Source organism: Pogoniulus pusillus, chromosome 19 (genome assembly GCF_015220805.1).
Source record: "Pogoniulus pusillus isolate bPogPus1 chromosome 19, bPogPus1.pri, whole genome shotgun sequence".
NCBI lineage: Eukaryota > Metazoa > Chordata > Aves > Piciformes > Lybiidae > Pogoniulus > Pogoniulus pusillus.
Window position 1 is genome coordinate 14,075,839 of NC_087282.1, and position 24,231 is coordinate 14,100,069.

The 24,231-nt window shown below is 44.8% G+C and overlaps 1 protein-coding gene across 4 annotated transcripts in view; it reads left to right on the top strand.

Moving 5' to 3' along the window:
• The first annotated feature begins 9,719 nt into the window (after positions 1 to 9,719).
• Positions 9,720 to 24,231, top strand: part of TRPC5 (transient receptor potential cation channel subfamily C member 5) — a 102,414-nt gene continuing 87,902 nt past the window's right edge. For 2 of the 4 annotated variants that reach the window (XR_010305806.1, XM_064159398.1), the window contains exon 1: positions 9,737 to 10,148. The gene's annotated coding sequence lies outside the window, so the exon portion shown is untranslated. Of the gene's footprint in view, positions 10,149 to 10,641; positions 11,488 to 24,231 lie in introns of those variants that run through there. The other 2 variants (XM_064159402.1, XM_064159400.1) reach the window with 2 other exon arrangements.

Consider the following 24,231-nt stretch of genomic DNA (forward strand, 5'->3'; position numbering starts at 1 on the left):
TAAGCTATTACTGCAAATGTAACTGTGTCAGCACTACTAAATTAAGGGCTGTACTGTAAATAAAAATGGGGTCATAAAAAGGAAAGGAGGCAGTAAAAGATAATGGATAGAAATACTAAAGGTAAGGTAATGGAGGCTTTGCACAAGCAAAGGCATTTATTTTAAAGGCTCCTACTAAAGGATCTATTTTGATGCCATAGCTTGAAATAGCCAATAGATGTTGATACATAAACAAACAGTTCTTTTTGTCCTCAAATGTGGTACTAAATCTCATGACACTGGCAAGTTTGAGACAAAACTGGTAAGTGCTAATCACCTTATTACCCCTCCCCTGTGGCTCCATCTCTGAGCACATTAATAACTGTGTAAGGCAGAGAAAGATGATTCAACAAACCCCCTTTGTAAAAGGCTGCAACAGGAAACTGAGAGGTTTCTATTCCCAAAGTGTAATTTGTAGTCTGAACTATGCAAAATCAGGAGTTTTCTTATTTGGTAAACTCAACCCCACTCTGTGCTTTCTGCTCTCTTGTATTGTCCCCAGTGCAGCCAGTTTTAAAAGCCAAACAAAATTATTGCTGCATGAAGAAGCCTATTTCCATTAAACAGAAGAGAAATTGGATATTTGTAGCAGAAACAGTTTTGTTGCACAAATGCAAATCATGAGAAACACCGCTGAAATCAATATTTTGCTTAGGCTCAACCTGCACAGAAATGAAATCAGAGTCTGGCTGTAGGGACCAGCTCCAGGGATACACCATCAGTCTTGCTGGTGAGACACAGACAACCTGTTTCAGTTGGAAAGACTTGAGGCTTGAAGAGATTAAAAGAAGTCCTGTATTAAAATATATGTTCTTACTGAGGGGGAGAGAGGAAAGATGGCAAAGATTCGGTCTGGGGAGGTGATACACAGATGCACAGAAAGAAGGGTAGACAGTTATGAGCTATATAGTGCATATTCTTCATTTTCAGATTGTCCTGAGTCCAGGACTTTCATACAACATAAAACGGAAGAGCAAAATGATCAAAACTGCAGGACACCGCCTGCAGAAGAAGACACTGTCTGCAATTAGTCTGGGAGATGCATAGCAGGCAAATAACACTGAAGCTGGCACAGAGTGAGATTTATCTGTGAAGTGGGAGTTTTCTCCACTGTATTAGACAGTGGAAGTTTATCTTTTCTAAGGAATATAATCCCTCCTGCTTCAGCACAGAAGCCGATTGCCAGCAGGATTGGAAGATGTCTTTTCCCCAGGCTGTTCATTCCACTTGCATCCACACTTTGTTTTCCTGCCTTTTTTCCTCTAACACAACTAAAACAGAGCCCTGACAAGGACAAGTGACTGGATTTGATGTCCCACTATGCAAATCCTAATTAAATATAGGCAGGGATATGCTGCATCAGTTTGCTGGTAAGCTCCCTGGAGATTGATTTATACAGGGACATGCACAGGGTACAGCCAAGTGGCTCAGCGCTATTTGGAGATACTGTCTGGGAAGCAGCAGACTGGCTGAATTCTCAGACCTGCATCAGCCTGCAGCCACCATCCGTAGCTGATCCCCTTCAAAATACCCCTGCTTGGACAGTGCAGGGGATCTGAACCGGAACCAGCTGTGGATTTTACAAAATGCCCACTTTGTTTCTAAAGCCCTGGACACAGACCAGCCAGTATAGAAGTGATCACCTTCCCAGTTGGCATTTCAAGCAGTTTGTGCCCCAAATCCTCACTCCTTTCTTGCCTCGGTGGGCCCTCCTAGGGCTGTGGATAGGGAACACGATGCTGAGGGTGCTGCAGCTGCTGAAGGTAGAACTGATAGCAACCTCTTCCCACTGCCCTCTCAAGCACCATTTGACAGTACTTGCTTCAGCCTTGCTGGCACAGGATGAAAGAAATTACTTTGCCAATAAGGTTCCAGTTCTATCCAGAGATTTGGTGGTTTTCTTGAAATGCAGGATGGCTCAGTGGTGCTGGGGAAAGGAAGCTTGTGAACCAAGGACAAAAAAATGGACCAATGATAATGTAATGAAATGTAAAATAGTTTCAGTCACTTAACACAAAATCAACCATCACTAGCTCAGGAGTAATTTTGAAAACTCTTTGTTCTGGAGCACTCCAAATTCCTTTCTTCTCCCCCCCACCCCAGGTTTGAATGGAGAGGAGAAGAAGGTGTGAAAAACTGCTTCCCCCACCTCGCCCTGCAGGCTTGGAGAGGGAACCGCAAAAGGCACCTTTCCACACGTGTATTGACCCGCGTGGAAGCTCACGCTGGGTTTTTGCGCCCAGTATAAAATGGCAAATGAACACTTTGTCTAGAAAAGCACAAACAGAGCAAGGGAGAAAGTGTGAGGTGGTTCCTGCCCTGAAAGAGTTCCCACCTTGACCGAGCGCCCAACAGGACAGGTTCCTGCTGGGACAGAATTCTCATTTTGGGCTGTCCCTGCTTTTGGACGGCTCCTACCTTTTGCACAGCTCTCGCTTTCACACCATCCCTGTTTTTTGACGGTTCTCCCTACTTTTGCACCATTCTGTGCAAACTTGCAAGCTTGGCAAGTCCTGGGACCCTTTAGAGAGAGCTGCCAGTGGCACCCACACATGGCTACTCTTGGAGCATATTCCAGCCAACTTCCTGGCTGCCATTCCGAGCTGGGGAGACCCTAGCAGTTTGGCTCTTCCCTGATGCTGCTGAGGGAGTGTCGCTTCCATGAATCCCTGTCTTGTGGCAGCTGTGTCTTGAGACATTTCTGAGTTTGGCGGCTTTGCCACTCGCCTTGGGCTTCTGCCGTGTGGATCCAGACTATTGGATATTGCTTGCAGCATCAGAAGGCAGTAGAGCAGCAGAGAAACCCAGCAAGGGATCATTGTTGAATACCTATCTTACCTCTGTGAGTAAAGCCTGCTGTTCCCTTAATTCTTTGGTCAGCCTCATTGATAGCGGGGTAAAGCTGTGTTTATAGCTTAGTCTTTTCCATCTCCTGCCTTCCTACATCTAAATTTGTCCATAACATCCTTTTGAAGAACTCCCAATTGAATTAGAATCTGTAAATAAACCTAGACCAGTCTTGTATGTAGTCTGGGGGCAGGGTTCTCAGGGAAAAAAACTTCCCTTTTTTTTTAATTCCCTGCCTCCATGACACTCTTTAAGAAAGAACTAGGAATTGCATCCTGTGGAAAAGATCATGTTTGAAGACAGATATCCAGATCAGAGCAAGAGAGCATAAAGGCAGAGTTTCAGAGGTATTCATTGTAAAGGCTAAAATTAGAGGTGAATTGTGAGAAGATAGAAATGAAACTGCTTTGGTCTTGTACAAGTGCCTGCAAATAGTATCACGTGCTCAAGTGCCCCAGCTGCCAAGCCCTCTGCAGCTCCCCAAGGCTGTGTGTGGTTACACCACACTTTCCTCATGATATTTATTGCCAGGTCAAGGCCTTTGCTTCCTTTCTGACAATTCAAGTATGCACTAAACCCCACATCTGTGTCTACAGGAGGAATTGCCAGGGTATTTCTGTGAACAAAGTATCAGAAGCATGAACTCTGCCAGCAGGTGCTGGGAAGCCTTGCTGGGGCCAGCCTGCCCTGCAGAGCTGCACACACTGCTACATGCATGGGGAGTGCCAGGGGGGCTCAGCAAATACATCACAACCAGTGTTTGCAGGGAGCAAGAGGCTCATGCACAAGAGGAACAAATGGCATTAAGTTAATGAGCAGCAATCTATTACACAGAGGAGTGACTGCTGCTTGCAGTCATCTATCTTTTCCTGGCTATCTTGGTTAGCACTTGGGAAACAATGTGCTCATGTAACAGAGTCAAAGCTGGTATGTCTTATGCTGAAAGACTGAAGAAGGGAATAACTCATTTTAAGGCTATCTTTAGAGGGATAATTCTGGTCATTTCACCTGCCATAGAGCTCAGTGTGATCCTTGCCAGAAAATAACTGTCCTGTTGTGAACCACCAGCCAGATGCCATGGGCAGCCTGTTCTAATGCCTCACCACTCTTTCGGTAAAGAAATCTACATCTCTTGTTTGCTTTCGCCCTCTTACTAGTTACTTGGTAGAAGAGCTCAACACCAGCCTCACCACAATGTCCTTTCAGATAATTATAGAGAGCAATAAGATCTCTCCTTAGCCTTCTGTTCTCAAGACCATACAACTCTGGTTTCCTCAGCCACTCAAGGTATGACATGTCCTCCAAACCCCTCAACAGCCTCATTGCTCTTCTCTGGACACTCTCCAGGACCTCAATGTCTTTCTTATACTGTATAGCCCAGAACTGAACACAGTACTTAAGCTGTGTTCTCACCAGGGCTGCATACAGGGACACGATCACATCCCTACACTGTTTTAGGTATGCAAGTTGATGCTGTGCCATCAACATGAACCACACTGTCCTGAGTATGCACCAGCAAAGCAGCTGGCCTGGAATGTTCACTCAGTATGCATTCGCTGGAGAAAAAAAGACAGGATAAAAAATAACGATGAGAAAGTTAAACCAAAGAAAAATTACATCTCCTGATGAGGAGGCAAAGAAGCCTCTTGCTTTGCTCATGTCTGCATCATGAGCTACAGCCTTGAACATTTTGTCGAGCGATGTTTCATCGAGCTGCACCACTTCTTCTGAAGAGAAGGCAAATGGCAGCCCTGCAGGGATTACCTGTTGCCCATTTAACAGAGAGGAGATTTGGAAGCGTGGAAAGTTAAAAAGAAAAAAAGATTTCCAGTTTCCTAGTTTAATTTCCATGTTCCAATGACCTGAAGTCAGTGATTAAAAAAAAAATCTATGGCATTTTCTTAGGGGATGAATTATTTTTAGGCATGGAGATTTAAAGCTGTCTCTAAGTTACTGAACTTTTGGAACTTTTCTTCACAGAGGAACTTGATGGCAAAGCAAATTCTCTTTTTCACAACTTTTCAACTGATCTAATTAAAATATGCAAAATCTCCTTTTCTGCACAATGAAGGAATATACTTTCTTTTTTTCCACAGCAAGATAAAAGACCTTTTCCAAAGGCTTTATTTCTAAGAATAATTACTCCCCTTTCTGTTTTAGGGCTCTGCTACTCTCTTGCTTCATTCTGTAGTGGCGAAATGGGAAATAAACAATCTTGTCCATTTCACTTGCTTTTGTTCTCAAGGTTACAGGCATTAGACAGCTTTTGTGAGACAAAATTGGCTGTCAGTGAATCACCGGACTTGATTCTGACTGACAGTGGTACCACCACACACTGGACATATTGGTGTAAATGGCATTTTGGTCTTTTATGTGTTAATTCAGTTCAGATAGCTCCAGAGAAATTACTTTCCAAATGACATTTAAATATATCAACTTTTAAAATAGAGTTTAGGTTAGTATCATGTTTCACAAATTACAGAATCACAGAATGGTGGGGGTTGTAAGAGATCTCTGGAGATCATCCAGTTCAATCCCCTGCTAAAGCAGGGTCATGCACAGCAGGTTTCCCAGGACCACAAAGTCAGGAGAGTTTGGAATCTTCTCCAGATAAGGAGTCTCCAAATGTCTCAGGGCAGTCTGGTCCAGGGCTCTGGCACACTCATAGTAAAGAAGTTTCTCTTTCTATTCAGACGGAACCTCACATTTTCCAGTCTGTGCCCATTTCTCCGTGTCCTGTTGCTGTGCATCACAGAAAAGAGTCTGGCCCCATCTTTTTGTCCTCCACTATCTAGCTGTTGATCAGATAAAGAGATTCCCTCCCAGTCTGCTCTTCTCCACGGTAAACAATCCCAGGTGTCTCAGCCTTTCCTTCCTACAGAGATGCTTCAGGCCCCCCAGCATCTGCTTGACTCTCTCCAGTAGTTGTCTGTCCCTCCTGAACTGTGGCCTGGCTAGCACAGAGCAGAAGGAGAGGGGAGCCCCCCTCAGCCTGCTGGATGTGACACTGCTTTGTAATCACTTGTTTTATGAGATTCTTTAGAGGTATTTTCCATTGCTTTTTGAGCAAAGCTCCCCTCTGCCAAGGTCCCATTACAGACAGGGGATGGAGGCAGTGTTGGCTGCTGCCTTGCTCCACTTCCCTGCTTGCAGTGCAGTGGTCTACTGGCACTGACTGTCCACATCTCCAACATATGGAGCTTCAACAGCTACAAAGCTTTTCCTATCATCCCTTGAGGTGGCATTGCACCCTTGTTCTATGTGCAGAAATCAACCCTCTGCTCTTCCAGACTGCAGTCACTTTACAGGATGTGCTGGCTGGGCAGAACCCAGGGCCAGGATCTGATGTAAAATGCAGGAGAAAAAACCCTATAGAGAATATAGAGAAGAAAATTAATTGAACTACTCAAGAGAGATTGATAAAGAATCCTGGACCTGCATTGTCACTGTGAAACCACTTGAGATTTTGCTTCATACTTGCATTTTTTTTTCCCTTTCTCAATCAAACTATTTTCTCTCCATAATCTGAACCCAATCTTGGCTGCTAACGGGACTCTTTCCTTGGGCTCAAGGCCATTCCCTGGCAATAAATTCAGTTCATCCCGCTGGAACAGGGACAAATGGATGTCATTTACAAAGCCAACTGTACCCACTCAGCACATACACGTATATACAGCACAGCAAAACCCCTGCAGCAAGGCATCACGTGTCCCAGTCCTTGGCTTTCAAACCCAGACAAACTCTTAAGCATGGGTTGACTGAATCTGAGCAGGAGGAAAATAATTTTGTGTTCTTAGACTGACACAAAATGCAGGCAGAAGTTTTGAATAAAAGATTTGCTCTGAATCATTTACTCAGTGCTTCTCAGTACTCCGAGGACAAGGAGGGCTTCGGAACATTTGCAGTGATAAAATATTGAGTCAACTCCAGAACTGTTTTGCAGGGAAGAAGTTTTCATCCTGATACTCTGACCAGCTTAGCTTGCAGCTGCCTGCAGAATGCAGCACTTGGAGCTACAGAATCCTTTGTTGTCTGCACAGTGTTGTTGTGCCCCATTAAAGCTGTTGTGTTTCACCTTAGAGGTGGATGCTTCTCGGTGACAGATAAAGTGGTCTTTATGCACAGACTGTAGCTTGCAAATTGCTTTCTTATGAGAAGTGCCAGCAACATAAAGTAAATTCAGACTCTTAGAGTGCATTATTCACCTTTTAATAATATTGCAGCAAAACGTAGGGGAGTATGGCAACAATTTTGATCATTAAAGAGGACAGGATATGGATTCGACATGTCTATAAGGCAAATTACAAACTTCTCTTGAGCATCAAGTCTTGGTTTCAAGTGTAAAGTTCTGAGAAGGGCTCATTGTAGCAATTATGGTACTTGCAAAGGAAAAGCAATTTAATGCCAGGATTTTGTGCCCGTGACAGAACCACAGGAGATTAGTGTAGGGAGCAGAGTAAGAAACTCATTATGCTCTCACATGGGTTCTTTTGGAATGGGACGATCTTCCCTATGACAGCTCTGGGCGTGGACAACATCACAGCATGATAGTGAAAGCAGGGTTGGCATGAATGGGGTATAAAGATGCTGAGGGAACTGGAACATCTCTGTGAGGAAGAAAGGCTGAGAAACTTAGGGCTGTTGAGCCTGCAGAAGAGCAGACTGGGAAGGGATCTAATCAATGCTCAGCAAGAGCTAAAGTGTGAGGAAGTCAAGAGGGTCAGACCAGACTCTATTCAGTAGTACCCAGTGACAGAACAAGGGGCAATGTGCATAAGCTAGAACACAGGATGTTCTATCTGAGCATGAAGGAAAACTTATTTCCTGTGAGAATGCCAGAGCATCAGAACCAACTGCTCAGAGAGATTGTGGAATCTCCTTCTCTGGAGTGATTCCAAACCCACCTGGATACTCTGATCCTAGGCAGCCTGCTGAGTGTAACCCTGCTTTAACAGGGGAGTTGGACTAGTTGATGTCCAGAGTTCCCTTCTGACCCCCAGCATGCTGGGATTCTGTGGTCCTGTGAATGCACCTCTTGGAGCTTCTCTCTTCTGGTGGAAATGCTGCACTTAGATTAAAAATGTGGAAAGATGGAAAAAGTTACCCCCAGTGTAACCAGTGATGCTTGAGAGGGTTAGTGAGAAAGGAAGGAAAGACAGGAGAAAGAAAAGACCTCTTGATGACCAGTGGGAAGCTTTCCTGGCCAGGGAAGAGATAAGAACTGGATTTCACTGGATTCAATCTATTAGTAAATGAGTTCTCAGATTTTTCTCAGCTATCAAATAGATTTAGAGACCCAGATGTCTAAGTGTCTGGAAAACAAAGAGATCTGAACTCAGAGCCCCAAAATGGATGGGAAATTCAAGTGATCTTATCACTGAGCTGGGTGTCACTCAGTCATGTGCTGATAGGTACTGACAGCGTGGTTGGGACTTCAGCTGGATGTGGTCAAGGCAGATAGGAGGTGTGTCCCAGGGTGCCCAAGGTGCTAGACATCCACACTTGCTTGCCTCTCCTATGGCACTCACAATCCCAGGAGTGGTCATATGGAGAGTATCCCTCAATCTCACTAAAGAACCAGTCAAGAGAGGGGCCAGCATGGTGCCTCGGTGCTGAGGGTGTGAAGGAGCAGGGGGGGGTGAGTTGGTGGAGTGGTGTAGGTGAGCGGGTGGATGTGCGTGTAGATGTGGGAATGTATAGGAGTGTGGGGTGAATGAGAGTGTGTGGCGGACGCATGTGCAGATGTGCATGTGTGGGTGGGTGAGGGAAAGTGGGTGTAGGGTGTGTGGGTTGACGTGTGGGGCAGGGTGGTCGGAGGTATGTGAATTTTTGGGCCTGGGGGTGTGAGGGTGTGTCTGTGGAAGTGTGCATGGAAGTGTGTGAGAGGAGTCTGTATCCGTTCGTGCGTGTCAGAGAGAAGGCAGCAGTGTGTGTGTGAAGGGAGGGATGTGGATGGTGAGGGGAGGTGTGCACGTGTATCCCTCTGCGCGCGGGTCCTGCGCCTGAGGGCAGCTGTGCGAGTGAGCCCGCGGGCCAGCAGAGGTGTGTGAGTGTGCCCCTGTGTGCGAGCAGAGCCGTGTGAGTGTGCTCCTGTGTGCGAGCAGAGGTGTTTGTGCTCCTGTGTGCGAGCAGAGGTGTTTGTGCCCCTGTGTGCGAGCAGAGGTGTGTGAGTGTGCCCCTGTGTGCGAGCAGAGGTGTGTGTTTGTGCCCCTGTGTGCGAGCAGAGGTGTGTGAGTGTGCCCCTGTGTGCGAGCAGAGGTGTGTGTTTGTGCCCCTGTGTGTGAGCAGAGGTGTGTTTGTGCCCCTGTGTGTGAGCAGAGGTGTGCGAGTGAGCCCGCGGGTGAGCAGAGGTGTGTGAGTGTGCCCCTGCGTGCGAGCAGAGGTGTGTGAGTGTGCTCCTGTGTGCGAGCAGCGGTGTGTGAGTGTGCCCCTGTGTGTGAGCAGAGGTGTGTGAGTGTGCCCCTGTGCGCGAGCAGAGGTGTGTGAGTGTGCCCGTGTGCGAGCAGAGGTGTGTGTTTGTGCCCCTGTGTGTGAGCAGAGGTGTGTGATTGTGCTGCTCTGTGAGGGGAGCCGTGTGTGTCCCTGTGTGTGAGCAGAGGTGTGTGTTTGTGCCCCTGTATGCGAGAGGAGCCGTGTGAGTGTGCCCCTGTGTGTGAGGGGAGGCGTGTGAGTGTGCCCGTGCGTGAGGGGAGGCGTGTGAGTGTAGGCGTGCGTTTGTGCCCCTCTCTGTGAGGGGAGGCGTGTGAGTGTGCCCCTCTGTGTGAGGGGAGGTATGTGTATAGCCCTGTGTATGCAGCCTTGGAGGAGAAGGTGTATCCGTGCAAGCGAGGGGCGGCGTGTGCCCGTGCGGGAGTGCGAGGGGCGCTGCGTGTGCCTAGGCGCGACGCTCCGCTCCTGATCGGGCTCAGCTGCCGCTAAGGGGAGCGTTCAGAGGCGGCGGGGGCGGCGAGAAGCACCGCTGAGACTCGGCTTCATTTTTCTGAAGACAGCTTGAAGCCCTGCCCGGCGCCTGCCCGCTGTTGGGGCGAGGAGCGCGATGTCGCGCCCGCCCTGCCCTGCCTGCCGCCGGTCCCGCGGCTCCGCGCCGCCGGCAGCGGCGTAGGGCTCTTGCTTGGGGCTGGGCAGCGACTGGGCGGCGCGGCAATGGGGGCTGCCGCCCCCCGCGGCAATCGGCGCGGAGCGGATTACAGATGAGCGTCGCGGCCCGGCGCCCCGGGCCCGCGGGCACCCCGGCATGTAGAGCCTGACGGAGCGGCGCGGAGGTGAGCGGCCCCCCAGGAGGGAAGCGGGCGGCGGGTGGACGCGCGCCGTACGCGGGAAGCGACCTCTCAGCGGCGGGGCTAGGTAGGAGGACGAGGCTCGAACCGTCCTCGGTCCCCGCTTGGCGCTGCCCCGAACTTGGAGCCGCGGCTATTAATTAATCCCTTCACCCAGTGTCCTCGGCCGCTTGTGGCGGGGATGCATCTATATCTCACCCCCAGCAGGTACATGCATCCCCCAACCCTAGATCGGAGGGCTTCTCCCACGGTGTTGCAGAGCTGGGCCCCCAGGGCAGGCGGTGGGACCAAAGCTACTGGGCAGGAGCTGTCGGCACTGCCGGGACCCGCAGCCTGGGTGGACAGTACTGCCCTTGCACTGAATGACAGCGCGTACCGTATCAGCCATCTGCACCCTCACGTGTGCGGGTTAAACACCTGCCTTAATTGGTATTAATTAGGGCGTTCTTTGACCCGCTTGTGAGTCGTTTGGCTGATCCACGAGCCCCCAGAATGGGAAAGGTGCCGGTGATATGGGAGGGGATGTTCTCTGCTGTGGTGCTCGTAGAAGAAATGCCTCATGTATCATCCCCTCGGTCCCCAGACCACTGGACATCTTGCAGTTTGTAGCTGATCAAATTCCGCAGCCGGAAAAAAGGAAAAAAAAAGTCAGGGCCCGATTTTCAAGACTCTTTCTAAGTTCATTTGTTTACTATGGAACTGTGACTTCAGTGATCTCTTTGGTATAGAAACATTCTGTTTGTGTGATATTTTTGGTGACTGACAACAGATTGGTTAGTCATGGTTGTGAATATGATAATGTGCAAGTCTTCCATTAAATTTTACATGCTGTAGGTAACATGGTTGAACAGTCATGTGTGAAGTCTTATGTTCTGGCTGCTGCTGCTGCTGCTGCAAAGAGAGCAGCATCACTCTGAACTTCCATTCTGGCTGATCACTTCCTCTTAACTTTTCCACTCTATTAATTATTTACAATATTCTACTTCCCAGCTGATCAGATATAAACCCCAAGTTTTGTGGTACACCTCCTTCTAAGTAAGCTTATGTAATGCTGCGCCCTATGCAGGATGCAAGGGGAGGTGGAAGAAAAGGTTTTTTGGGAGGAGAATGGTGTTGTGGTTACAGTGCCTCTGTCTGTGTGTCCCCGTGGGAGAAGAGCGAAGGAGGATTATTTACTTCTGTGGACGTTCTGCCTGATCCTGAGCAAGTCTCAATCTTTGGTAGTGCTTGCTTCTCCAAAAAACATAGCTTGTCCTGCGTTAGTGTATCTTTGGGCTGCCTGAAGCTCCTCAGAAGCCCTTGGAAACACTTTCCGGACAGGGAGGTACTGTGTGAATGCAAATTACTATATTGCTGTTTTAAAATGATTTTTGGAAGTTAAAAAGGTATCTTTAGACAATGTATTAAAACTGTGGCCAAATGTCTTTCAGACAGCTCCAAAGCAGACTAAAGGAACTATTTTGAGTAATACTCCCTTGTAAAGAAATGTAGTGTCATTTCTGAAGAAAAAAAGATATCACATTTGAGTGTTATCAGACATGTCACTCTCTGTTCTGCCCATGAATATTTACCCCCAGTTTCTTAGCATGTAACTTGGCAGTACTTATTAGCTGGAGGAGCACTTCAGTCCTAGGCCGTTTGAGCTGTTAAGTTGTGGATCAAGACACCAAAGACCTTACCCCTGACCATGACACAAACTGTTCCACTGTGTGACCATAGGTCTCTGTTTGCTGTTACGTCTTGTACTTTTGTTTTGATCAAAACTCTGTACTAGCTACAAGCAAGACTTCCCAGGCAGGGACTATACTACTACAGGGCACATTCTAGCATTAAAAGATCCAGGTTCTGGCTTTCTTGGTTGGGTTTTTTTTTAGATTGTGAAAAGAAACTAGATGGAGAAGGGCTTGAGTTTGACACTGACTGCTGATCGTCTTTAATGTGTCTTACAAGTATATAGAACATTAACAGAATTTCTTATTTTCACTGCTGGATTCTGATGGAATTATTTATATTTTTGTGTGTATTGCTGCTTTCTAGCATTTTGAACTCTTACTGCCTTTGTAACATGTTTTTTAAAGTGGATTGTTAATTTTCTTCTCCAACTTCTGCTTTGGTAGAATCTCTGAATAGTTTCTACTCAGAATTGCATTTGCAAGACACAGAATTCTTTGATTAGCTTGATATTTTTTTCTGCAAGGATTTATTTTCAGACAACCTCAAAGAAATATTTAGAATGTCAGTTCTGAGGTCTTTTCATGTTGTGGATTTAGCAGACAAGGTACTGTCAGCTGAGTCTTGAGTCTGGCTAATAATATGATTATGTTGCTTTGTTGAGGAATACTGTTCTTGAAAACATACCTCAGTGGAGAAAATTTACAAAAGCTATGTGCAAATAATATTTTTTTCTACAACAGATGGAAGAGCTCGATAATCACAACTCAAGGGTGGCTAAAATTAGTTTCAAACAGAAAAGATTATTCCTACAAGTACAGTAGCATAATTTGTACAAAATGAGCTAAATCCTACTAACTGTTACACTGGTGTAAATATAGAGTAATCCCTTTGCCTGGAGTTTCTTCTTCTTTATGAGGTATAGTAGCACAGGGGGTTATGATGCTGCTGAATTTTGACATGTTCATAGCAAAGGTTAGATCTTCTTGCAACCCAGTGGCAGAATATGGCCCAGAATTTAGCTTCTGTTCACAGTATTTGCTCACCAAGACTACAATTCAGAATTTGCTGTAATATGATTGTGGGTACAGGGTTACTGAATGACTCAGATGAATGTAGCTCAGAGTAAACAAACATGTAAATCATTTCTGGGGAGAGACAAAGAGGAAAACATGAGAGAGCAGAAAAAAGACAAACTCAAAGATGAGACATGTATTATGACATGATGAGCTAGGGTCACCCAGTTCAGGAGAATTCAACCATCAAAAACTCAGAACTGGATTTGCCACCGTGTTTTAACTTCAGTGATGAGAGGAACCCGTATGAAGTGAGTGCCTAACTGCAAGTACTAGAAGCAATCAGAGTTTTCCAGTTGATTGGGCTGATGGTCTGGTACAATGATGAGCAGGATCACATGAAAACCTGTATTTAGGCTCATTTTAATCACCCACTGTGAGAGTTGGGAACCAGATATACCTATCTGATGCCTCAGAGAGGCAGGATGCTGCCCATGACTGATTGTTAGTCTCTATAGTGCTCAGTTCAGGAAAAATACAAACTAGCAATGGATTCATGGAAGTTTCTGAATACTAAATCCTGGATAACAATGTGTTGTTGATATGTGTAACTGCAGAAAGATTTTGACCCAGCTCTTGGTTTATATGAAGACGTACCAGACCATACTAGTGGTTTTGAAACAACTGAAGGTTTCTTCTTAGCTAGGAGAGTCTCTAGAGCAGTTAGAGCAAAGCTAGTTGCATTTGTTTTTCCAGCTGAAGAAGATGACCATTAAGCACAAATCACTGCAACAGAGCATCTTCTTAGGCTGTCTTTTGAATGTCCAGGTCCAGTGTAGTTAAAAGACATGATGGCGTGATGGAGCTGTTTGGATGTGGGAGACTGCAATCACTGGAGCACAATTTTTATCTCTTTCAGCTGCTCGAGCTCTTACGCTTCAGTGTGTTTTCAGAGTAAGTTAGGTTAAGTTCTCTCTTGGGGAAGCAAGAAATGTGCTGGTATGCAGGGTTGAAACAAGGAGAGCTGGGGCTGGTCCCATTCTGCTGTGCAAGGATGAGTTCCCCAGAGCTCTGCTGGCTATCCTGCCTCCTGTTTTGGCCACTTTAATCAAAATGGTAAGGGGAAGATACTGCGGTGTTGTGTGGAGTTGTTCAGCATAAAACCTGAGCTCTTCCTGAGATTTCCTGTCTTGGAAAGCAAAGAGGAGTCTTTAGAGTGAAGTGTGGCCATAGTTGTGGCATCCTTGCGGTGTGTTTTGTGAGATGATGGCTGTCAAGAGTAGGAACTGGACAGACAAGGTGTATTTCTCTGAGTAGTGGGCAGACCTCAGTCCTCAATTCTGCATTTTTTGTTTTAATTACATCAAGGTTTATATAGTGCGGGTCACAGTGTCTGTGATATGTGACTTGACATAAGGCACTGGGATAATTTTTGCTGATAGGAACTACAGGTGTTTCTGTTAGATTATCAGACACATATTAGTATTTATTCTCAGCTCAGTCTCTGGATTGAAGCCAAGAAGCTACTCTGTCTTTATTCCCTTCTCCCTTCTATCAACCTGTCCCCCTCTTCATATGCAGTGAACATGTTCCAGTGAGACTGAAGCAATTTCCTGGACTCTCATGAGTCCTGCATCCCTTTTGCATCCTTAGAGACAAATCTGATTCACTGTTTGGGAAGGCCTGACTTAAGCATCTGAATAGAGTCAGATATGTTTCCTATCATGTCTGCTAATTAAATTGTAATGCTCATTACCACAGGATGTGGTAGAGGACAAAAGCATAAACAGGTTGAAAAGATGAGTTCACAGCAAACAGTGGATATGAAACATGATGGTCTGTATGTAACCTCTGTCCCTCTGTACTGTGCAGGGAACAGTTACTGTAGAAGCAATGGACACAGGCTGTTGCCCATCACCAGAGATAACGTGCTGGGATAGAAGAACCATGGGTCTAAATCTGTTCTTGTGCTCTCTCCCACCACCGACACGCACAGCTTACTAAAGCAGCAGTTCACTTTCTTCCCAGTAAAATAGAGAGGAAAACAGAGGTTATGGAATAGTGTTTATTGAGTATTTTGGTTCCAGAATAATAACCAGAGTAGAGATTTCAGACTGCTCTCATAGGTATTAATGGATTAACATAGGAAGCTGCAAGAATTTCATTGTGTGAAGCCTTATTGGCAAAGGAGCGTGAGAGGATGAAGCCATTTGGGGCTTAGGGCTCTGACTGGGACAAGAAGATGAAATAATTCTACTCACTCATTCAGTTTTGTGCCCTGTTTTTTCTGGGTTTTGCTGCATTGTGAAATGGAGGTGCTGATCTCTCACTTAGCCTGGAGCTGCAGTTAATGGAAATATCTGTGTTATGTGTATTGGGGTATTTGAAAGTTTCCATGTGGTAAGACCTCCACGTTTATAGAATTGATCCAGTAGCCTAAAATTATTCCTACCAGGAACAAGAGGAATAAAGATTCCTAGAATGCCCATGCCTCTTCACTCACTCTTCAGTTATTTATCTTGAGAGGTTGAGTTAGATCAAGGGATGTGGTCACTAAATAAATGGGCAAGGGGATGTAAAAGACACATCTAGGAAGGTTATTTTGAAGAGAAACACCTGCTACGAAAGAGGGTTTCTTAACAGTGGAGAATAGGTTACATTGGCAAAAGGAGTAAAGCCTGACCTGGGGAAGAGGGCAGGAGAGCTTGTTCGAACAAAAGATGTTTAGTCCCTGCAATGTATTGGAGGCTACAGTGAAAGTCCTTTACTTTTTCTTCCCTGTGTAACACCATCAGGGGATCCTTGTTTGGAAAGAGCAGACTGAGTCTCTGAAGAAGCATAAAAGCCTTCCAAAGTTTGCTTCTCCCGCAATATCATGTTTCTTTAGCAAGAAAACAAAGACTAACCTCCCTCCTGGGAGAGTCTGTGATGGCAGTATCTGGAGCTGACTGTGCCCAGTGGCTCCACAGGGGTAGATGGAGAGAACAGAGCTGCCCAGCCAGTAGCCTTGTTCTCAACCAGCCTTCTGCTTCCTCATCAGAGAGAGCAGCTCCCACGACATCTTGGCTGACACCTCATCACCAGCTCCCGCTGTCAGGGGCGTGCACAGCAGGAGGTAGATGCAGCATGGCCACATCACTGTTCCTTTCTGACACTGCATTCCCTCACTGTGCTGTAGATATATGAGGAACAAGCTGAACCCAGACCAGGCATGTGCTCTATAGGTGGGAAAAGGGCTTCAGGCTTCTCAAGCTTACGGTCTAAAACAAGTGTAGACCTTAAAATGCACATCTTTGTTTAATTCTGGAGCTCTCTGTTTACAGAATATTAGGGCAAATGGTCTGACATTTGTCTGTGGGTTTCTATTGATCCTGAAATCATGCCAAGTTTGAAATGGCATCATTCAGCTCTCCTTCTTCCATCACCATATACAGGGATTGGTGCTGGTGTGTACACTGCACACCACCAAGATTACACAAAAAGTTGGTGATGAGGAGTGATACATTATGGTCCTGCAAGCACACACACACACACACAAAATGGCTTCACTTCCACATTATCTCCTGCAGTTTTCCCTGCACTCTGTCAGTAACCTAATCTAACAGGCAGAGCAGCTGGTGAGTGGGCGCCTTGCCTGTCAAAGACATGGGCATGAATATCAGCAGTCAACAAGCCATCACATTAGCTATTGGCACAAAATGTAATTAGTGAGAGTAGACACTCCCCTGAGAAATAAACCCATTGCTCTCCACAGAAGCCACGTGACCCTCTGATTGATTGAAAGAGTTCGGGAAAGAAAAAGTTGAAGAGTGGCTTGTTTGAAAGGAATATATGGAGGATGCCACAATGGATGAAAAGAAGAGGTGTTTAAGATGTCTTTTAGTTCCTCATGAAAAGTCCTCTTACCAATCTCCAGTCAAAAATAATTCTTCTATGTTGGCTGTATATCATATGGAATGAGTCGGGTGGCACAAATACTAGCAGAACGTTCTGGACTCTTTTTGCTAAAGATTTGAATGTACCAATGAATGGAGCAAGACAGAAAATGTTTGGTTTTTTTTTCTACAAAAATCTTACAGAATCCCAAATCGTTGCTCCAGCCTACAAACATACCAGTCAGTAAGCCCCAAAAGTTTGTAATTATTTATGCAAAATGCAGCATCTAGAGAAGCCAAGAGCCTGGCACTTACATCACAGCAGAGGGCCAGGGAAAGAAAAGAAAAGGCTGGGATTCAGGCCACCAGCACAAGGGTGGGCCTGGCCCAAAGTCTGTTTCAAGTCTCTTGTATGGAAGAAAGATTATATTTGCCAGAGCTACTAATTTTATTTGCTCCCTGCTCAGATACATTTCCAGTCCAAGGTTAAGCTCAGTTCTCAGAATTTCAAACTCTTGCCTGGCTGAAAGCAAATGTGGCTCTAATCAGCGAGTCCTAGGACTGGTCATGAGTTGAACTTTTGGTGAAATCTGAAAGGACCCTATGGACCTATGAGGTCAACACAGAAGCAAGAGTGGGAAATGGAAAATTTCCTACTGACTTTACTGAGCTTTGGAAGAACTGTGTTTTATTTCACATGTTCTCACTGTCCTCTGAATGGCTTCATTTAATTATTTTCTATGACCCAGTAACTAGTGGCACCAAAATTCAGGGTGAAATTTAAAACATAGCTCCCTCTGCTGTGGCACTGACCTGTGCAGAGGGAGCTGGGTCAGGACTGTTTTGTGTGATTGCTCTTTTGGGGTCAGAGCCTTTCTTTCGTCCTGCATTCAGACCTTCCCCTGAGTGACCATAAGCATGTATGTGGAGCAGGGACACCTGCCTTCACCAGCATGGCAGGTAACTTGTGAAGGTGACCTTTTCAGAAGCATCTTTTTGTCCCTCCCAGAATGGGGGCTGACTCAGGCTGGGATCTGGGGCTTGTGTCAGGCTCAGCCTTGGTTAGCAGTCAGAAGTGGCTGGGTAAAAGCTCAGTCTGTAGCTTCAGATGGTGACAGTCTGAGGTGACAGGAACCAAGGAGATGCTCCAGACAGAATCGCAAAGATGTGATTCCTGCAGTCCTGCCATATAACCCTTGTCATGGCAGTGCTCTTTTAGAGTCTTTTAATCTGGTTATTCTGCTTGGCTGAAGGCCTTTAGCCACCAAACTTGCATCTCTGAGGCTGTGGTTCTGTGAGAGAAGTTCTGTGCCTGATTGTTCCTACATTTGAACTGAGATAAGACCACAGACACCTATCAAATCTCTGCTACTGTCAGATTTTTTTCAGCAACTATATTGCTGGGTGGATTTTGTTGGTGTTTATAGACATTTCAGAACCCGATCCAGGTTCTGTAAATGGCTTTGCTATTCCTGGATGTTTGGTCAAACATGTTTTTGCCGGCAGTGGCTTATAGACTTTCTGTGATACCTGTTGGACAATTTGGGCAGCCACAAAATGTGACTTTTCTTGATCCAGATGCTGATGCTTGAGCCTGAGAGCCTGCTCTGTTCAAATGCCCTCCAGTGGTCCTGGCAAGCTGGGCGCTGTTGCACAACACTTACAGCATGGGGCTTCCTCCTTTTTTGAGTGATAACTGTGCGTGAGTGGGTACATGCTGGGGCATATGGCAGCGTGCAGTCACAGAGCAGTGTGGCCTGGTTTGTGGTGTGTTTCATTGCCTAAATGTTGAAGTGTTATAGAGAGAATGCAGAGTTCAAAAGAGATTGAATTAAGCCTTTAGTTCTTGTTCATTTCTGGAAAATCTGAAGTACGTTAAATGGTATTAGCTCTGTGCACATATTGCAGTTGCTGTTTAAATCGGCTTTATGGATGCAGCTTCTTAACATGGAGCTGGGAAAGATTAGCAGCATTCTCACCCATTTTACAGATGAGGCAAGAGACACACAGCAGCATACCCATGAACAGGCAAGATCGAGATGTCAAAGCTAGGTTTTTTGCTTCCTTGATGCCATGCCACACTAAACTGTCACCGTGTTCAGTGTATTAATTCAAAAGCAGAGGAACAGTGTGCTACTAATAATGTGCTTACGTGAGGAATACCAGCATTTTGTCTAGATTTTCTGATGGATAGATTCTCGTTTTAATAATTCTTTATAGGCACAACATATACAATACTCCCTTGTGAGTATTTCATAAAGAATTGAGACTTCAGACAGGGGCACAAAGCCCAGCCCGTATGCCACAAAGAGACTGTTAGCAGTGATGCAGTTGTATGTACACACACCGTGTCGTTATGACCAATTTAAATTCAACATTGAACATGCCCAGTGCTAAAATGGGACTGGCAGTTGGGAAGAAAGGAATGTAAAGTAGGATATTTGTGAAATAATTATGAAGTACTCCTAGATGGAGGATCTAGGCAAGAGACTTTGTAGAAGGAACTCCCGTAGATATTTCTAGAAGTTTCTGTAGAATTTTCTAGAAGAAGCTCCTGTAGATGTTTGTAGAAGAAAGTTGCCTGTTGATTCTTTGTCCGTGTCTTGCTGCATGATAGGGACATGGGGCATTCTTTTCTTTTTCATTACATAGATGTCCATCTTCTTGTTGCTAAGGCCAGCCAAAAGGAGGAGTAAATGGCTGAAGATATAAAAAGTGAAGAACATGAGCAGTAGAAATGAAGTATTTTATAGGAAAGATCATTTATAAATATCATGGATAAGTGGTGCTATTCAAAAGTACTGGTTTGTTTCCAAATTAACCAATACAGAAGTAGACCTACTCTTACTTAAACACATTCTTTTTTTATCTTGGTTTCAATCCAGAGACCTGATCTACTGTTTTTTTTATCCAGCTCTTATGTTGAATCCATATGGATCAATTATTGGTTAGTCCTCAAGAGAACCTCACGCACCTGAAAAATGAACCCTGGAAGCAGTCTCGTCAGACTGCAGAATTTTTCTAGCCTAGATGAACTATCTCTGTGCAGTGGGGATGCTGGAGACACAAAGGGGTGCTGGGATACCAAAAGGATTTTTGTTTGACCATCTCTGTTTTCACGGATGTTTGTAGAATGACTGTACTTTGCGCAAATGTCCCGAGTCCACGGGGACTGATGAACACTCTGAATTAATGAATTGCTCCTAGTGGAAACCTAGTTATCTGTTTCCATTAGACCAGCCTAGGGCATGTTTCTAGCACTGCTGAGAGCACCTTTTGTGTTTGGGCAAATGGGGATCCTTTAAGGGGCAGAGAGACTTAGATTTACTCCATAGGAAATATTAAAACCCATCCACATATGATCATTTCAATAAAGAGTCCTGTTTGTATTTGTTACAGCCCGGAACACACCAAGACCTGAACACATTCTTTGCTCTCCTTGATGAATGCATGACTATTGGTAGTCTTTGCAGAGCAGCTTTCAATGTTTCCTCTTACCAAGACACTCTCTTTCTGCATACAGATACAGAAGGTACCAGGAGACGCATATTTGTGCCTTATTTGGACCTAAATCTCCCCTTCCGCTCACATCAAATCTTAGCAAAGCATTGTTGGACAGGTAGAGACATATTCCTGAAGTGGCTCTTGTTCTCTTCTCTTACTTTTTTTCTGGGAGTGCTGAGTAGGAAAGATAGAGCCCAAAAGTGAGAGTAAAAACAGACTAACTCAAAGTGTAGCAGGCTTTGGGGCTGGGGAAGTTCAGTAGCAGCATGTGGCAGACTACAGCAGTGGTACATGAAACAAGAAGCAAAGCATGGAGGTACTTTGATGTGCTACCAAAGCTTTGCAATACCTTCCCTGCTGAGTCAGAGAAGAGTTTTAATTTGGTGAGTCTAGTCAACAGATCAGCCCAGTGCAACAAAGCAAGGAGAAGTCTGGAAGAGTGGCTTCTCTTTTTAATTTTACCTGTGCAATCAGAAGTTATATCACTGAAGTCAGTAAGACAAGTGGATCTTCATAAGCAGAATGAAATTGAGAGTCTGTAAGATGCATTTAAAACCATTTGTTTCTGCTTTGGTTGAAGTACTGTGAAGGAAGACTGTAGTAAATTAGTAACTAACACTAGAGAGGAAAATAGGAAAGTAAGTTAAAGGAGAGCTCTAAGTGTTTTCTTGCTCTGAGATGACATATAAATATATACAGACTTAATTAGGAGAAGGTTACTTGGAACCTTAGAGCTAGCTATCAGCTTCTCACTTTCTCGCAATGTTTTGTTACAGCCTACTATAAAAAATGCACTTAATTAGAACAGATTTATTCATCCAATCACACAGGCATTGCAGTGAGACACTTTCCATAACTCTGTCTTTTTGTTTAATTTCATGGAAAGTAATGTTATCACAGAAAAGGTATCTCCCATGTTAACAGGCACTGTTCATCCCACTCACCTTAGCCTTGCTTTATTTTCTTTGCCCTGAGCCTAGCTGACTGCAAACACATGATGAGATTTTGTCCCACTTATTATGTGTCTAAAGGGAGAATTTTCCCCAAGATGTTTTTGATTGCAGTGCTGTAGTTGCTTCTTAGGCTTCTCCGTGTGCCCTAAGGATTTGCAGCCCTATGCTAATGTAATACATAAAGTAGAGTCACCTTGACTTCACATTTATCAGCTTATGCAAGTGCTAACCTTTTACTGCACTGCAACAGAAATGCCATTCCCATTCAGCCTTCAGGTGACAAACAAACAGCTTCATTGTCAATAACAGATTTAGGAGGCTGGCTGGCTCTGTGGCTGGTGCAGTGGCTTTGGGACTGTGGTTGTTGTTGAACACCACACAAACCAGAGTGGGCAATTTGTTTTTTTTTTCTCCTCAGGGAGGGATGGTGCATGTTTATTTGTTTGAGTGGTTTCACCTTTTTCAGGCTGTGAGGGGGACATACTTGAGGTATACCGAACATTTGATGCCAGCTTTCCACTCAACTCTCTGTGGCATTTTCTGCTGCAGTGTTTGCATTTGTTTTGAGGCAGCTGGAACTGCAGAATCTTTGACAGGAATGCTGTATCCCTAGATCTATTCTTGCCCCTCATTTTCTTTTGTAGGAAGTTGAAGTCAGAAGGAACTTTGGGAAACATATGGGTAGTATTTGACTTTTCAACCTGAAATGTCAGCCAGATATCATTTGTGGAACCAGTATAGGTAGACATCAGCCAATAGTGACTGTGTGACAGTCTGGACTGCCTTGCTGAGGATTTACCAGTAGTTCATCTGAAATATAGAGGAATTCTTAGAATTACGGAATTGTTTTGGTTGGAAAAGACCTTCAAGATAATAGAGATCAACTACTCATCTAATGCTGCCAAATCATCACTAAACCATGTCCTACCACATTTACACATCTTTTAAGTCACTTCAGGGAAGGTGACGTTTCCACTTCCCTGGACAGCCTATTTTAGTGCTTGACAGCCCCTTAAATGAAGAAATGTTTCCTGGTATTCAGCTGAAACCTCTGCTGGAGTCCAGCTTCTTTTACCCAAGCCCATCACTCCTGTGTCCCCCTTGAAGGCAATCCATGGTATCTTGGCTGAGTCAGCAGAGGTTTAGAACTGGTATTAGCATGAAGTGTTGAGCAGATTTGTTAGCTTCAGAGGGTTTCTTACTAACCAAGTGGAACACTGCTTGCTTTATCTGTCCTAGCAAATTCAGAGTGGGCTTGAGCATTGCTGTCATTAAAAGTACCACAGAAAACTCAGAGCACAAATAAAGGGATGCTGGGCATAATCCTCATGGAAAAAAAACAAACCCAAACAAACCACAAACAAACAAGAAAAAAACAAAACAAAGTCCAAACCAACCAAAGAAAACCAACAACCCACAAACAAAGAAACCAAACCCTATTTCTAGACCCAGAATATACTCTTAGCAAAACATTTAGATTTTGCCAAGGAAAATAACTCATCCATGGCTGAGTGAGAGTGGACTGTTCTGTGACACCTCAGGGATTAAATAAATCCAGAGTGCTAGGAAGAAAAAGAAACACTTGAGGTAGAAAAGCAACTGCAACTTGGAATCCCTCCAAACTGCATATTCTCAATAAATGGTACTTGGAGCCTCAAAATCTGCCTCTGGGATGAGGTCCAAGGACTGTGGTACCTTTTTTCCCCATTGCAGAAACTTGTGAGCAGGAGGCAAGCAGGCATCATGGAGGTGAAGGGAACATTAGTGACATGGCATGTTCAACATATGATGCACAACGGTAGGCCAGGCTCAGTCAGGTCAGTAGCAAGCAAAAGCAAGGAAGAGGGACGAGCTGTAGTCACCCTGGTAACATGGACAGAGTCCAGGGCTTACAGCTCTCCTCCTCTTCGTTGTTCATTCTCTCCATGCAAATAGAGGCAACTACTGGGGAGAAAACCCACAATCTTTGTGTTGAAGTGAGTGATTTCTAACAAACACAGAAGTGCTTGGATTCATCCAGAGGGGACAGTTACTAAGCTGATGTGGAATGAATTAATTGCAGAAGACTTTGAGTGTGTCTTTTAGGAGACAGGAGAAAATCATGAGTGCTGGTAGTGAGGTCTAAACTATTGTATTTTGATCAGAAATCAGTGAAGATGGACCTGAACTGCTTTAGTTCTCACAGGTCTTGAAGGAAGGAGTCAGACCTGTTGAGACAAAGGTATGCAAACAAAGTGAATGGCAAGCAACTGGCTTCATGCATTTTAGACAAAATTGAGGTCTTCCCTGACAGCAAAATCCACATAAAGGAGAATGCAGGGTTTCCTCAGATGCTGGAGGGGACAGGAAAGTTGGTGCTGAATGGAGCTTTCTACTTGAGAGCTGTTTTCTGCAAAGGTATTTGATGGACAGGGGATAAAAAGCTCAAGAGAAACAGAGACTTAAGAACCTGAGGAGAAACAGATAGGCTACAAGTGCTGTGCCATTTAACAGATAGTTCTGGTCCATTGTGATATTTCAGAGCACGGGGTCTAGGAAATGTAACCTCAGTACATTGAGAAGAATTTGGCTTTAGTTCATTTGTGCAAAAAGTTTATTGTTTTACTTACTTTTTTCATGCATGTGCTAGCTGAAACTAGCTACTAAATACCAGGAAAAAAAATCTTTTATAGTTACAGAAAGAGAGCTGAAAAATGAGAAGGTCTTGAGAAAATCTGGGACCTGAATACTTTCAGTGAAGCCACATTAAGTTCTGCATGTAATTAAAGCAGTAGGGAGGCAGGGTTAGTCTAAAAAGTCAAAGAATTAATTTTAGATTTGTGACAGCATACCCCCAAGGAAAATCAGGCTCAGGAAAGCCCTAGTTTGCCCTCTCGGTGATGCGTGTAACATATCATGTCTTCTGTGGATACTCTTTTTGCAGTCATTTTTGCTATTATGTTATGAGAACTTGATTGTGGGTAATAAAATTTAATGGGCAGTGTTCAAGAATGCTAACAGCTAATTAGGTGGATTAAAAAATGTGTAAAACTAACCATAGAGCTTGAAA